General features: G+C 51.6%; 1 pseudogene; it reads right to left on the bottom strand.

Annotated features, from left to right (window-relative positions):
• Positions 1 to 202: 202 nt before the first annotated feature.
• On the bottom strand, positions 203 to 928 carry LOC117701643 (Y-box-binding protein 3 pseudogene; annotated as a pseudogene).
• Between the last annotated feature and the right edge of the window lie 996 nt (positions 929 to 1,924).

Genomic DNA, 1,924 nt, shown 5'->3' with positions numbered 1-1,924 from the left:
CAGGAGCTAGTGGCAGCTAAATATTAGAAGAACCTAACAAGGAACACATGGAGAAAGAGGGGGGAGACAGAAAGAAGCCTGCCTAGTTTTGTGAACTAGCCTGGGATTACTCACTCACTGTCCTGGAGTTTTGCAGAGAGGTTTTCTGTGGGCAATAACTGGAGGGAACTCTCTTTGAGCTAGCTCTTTCCGTGTCCTCTACCACCTGTAGGGAACGATATGGGCTTGTGTATGGGTGAGTGGGTCCCCTTTGGATCCTCAGTTGGTAGGTTGGATTCCGATGGACCAGGAGTTCTGTTCCCTCGGCAACTCCATCTTTAATCTGTCTAATCTCACCAACATTATGGGGAAGTCCACAGCGCCTGCCATATCGGTGACAATCAGCAGCACAGCGGCTCCCTTCTACTGGAACTCCATCTGGGCCAGTCACATTTGTTGCCTTAGGACCCCCCTTTTCCTGCAACCAATCAAACTCTACAATTTCTTCCTCCCCCACACTGCGCAGATACTTGCGTGGATTATTCTTCTTGATGGCAGTCTGGTATACAAACACATCTTCGTTGGTGTCATTTTGGTTTATAAATCTATATCCATTTCTGACATTGAACCATTTGACAGTGCCAAGAACTTTGGTGGTGAGAACTTTCTTCTCTGAGTCCTCGCTGCCCATGGGAGCTGAAGAGGCCGGGGCAGGTCCGGGGGCTGCGTCTCCACTGGGGCTCCCCACGAGGTGAGTGCTGGGCACATCATCCGTGGTCTGCGGGAGTGTGATGCCATCGGTGGTGGCCTCGCCCGCCTTGCTCAATCCTGCCTCTCAGCTCTCTCCGGGCAACTCGGTGGCGGTTGGCAGCGGTTAGCGCGGGTGGCGGTCGTGGCGGGGCCAGCTCGCTCTCGAGGAGGCCAGTGCGGATCACGCAGCGGCGGGTGGCTGCTCGAGTGCAGGGAACACATGAGCTCAAGGTCTCAAGGGTCTCCCGGCCCCAAAGAGGGCAGGTTGTAGGGCATTCATCCTTCCAATGTCTTCTCTTCCCACATTTGAGGCAGATTATTTCTGTTTTTATTGCTGCCACAAATGCCTGAGCTATGGATGTGACCTGATTTGATGGGGTTCCTATTTCTCTGGTTGCTACAATCCATCTACCATGATGCTCCTCCCGGAGACCCTGGCAAGCTAGCCTAGCCTCAGAAGTCATGCCTTCCTAAACAATGGTTTTAAGAAGAAGGTCCCTAGCTGTGGGGTTGGAGATTTTTCTTTCTAAGCTCATTTTAGTTCTGAGGATAAAATCAGATAGGGGTTCTCCAGGCTTCTGATGAAGGGAGAGCAGGGAGTGGGCAGGGTCTTGTGACCCTGAAGGTGGAGTAAGCCTATTCCAGGCTTGAATATCACAGACGCAGACCTGGTCATAGTAGCCTGCTGGCTGACTTGCCTGTTGTGCCCCAGTAGAGAAATCTTCCTGGCCAAAGAGTTCTTTAAAACCCCATGGAGTGTCATCTTCCCTTCCCTGGTTTTGCCTGACTTGCTGAAGACACTCATCACGATAGTAGGCCTCCCATTCTAGAAACATTGGATCAGGAAGGGCAGAACCGCAAATATCTCTCCAATCTTGGGGTGTGTTTAAATTGACAATATGGCTCTGTAGGAGGGATTTTGTCCACAGTGTGTGAATGCCATCTTCCTTCACTGCCTGCCTGAGTTCTTTTAGGTCAGGGGCTTGGACTGGGTACCAGTTACGTGGTTCGAGCAGTTTGGGGTTTATCTACGGATTTTGAAGGACTGCTACTATTGTGGCTAAGAGGAGGGGGAGGGGACTTATCTCTCTTTGGTTGGGAGGTAAGAGGGGAGGCAGGGGAAAGCTCCTTTGGTATTTTAATGGAGCCTTGCCTTTGGATGGGGGAAGGAGGGACAGGAGGAGCACATGGTTTC

This window comes from Arvicanthis niloticus, unplaced genomic scaffold (genome assembly GCF_011762505.2).
Source record: "Arvicanthis niloticus isolate mArvNil1 unplaced genomic scaffold, mArvNil1.pat.X pat_scaffold_1638_arrow_ctg1, whole genome shotgun sequence".
NCBI classification, from domain to species: Eukaryota; Metazoa; Chordata; class Mammalia; order Rodentia; family Muridae; genus Arvicanthis; species Arvicanthis niloticus.
Note: the sequence above shows the minus strand (reverse complement) of the source record. Positions and strands in the feature narration are given on the sequence as shown.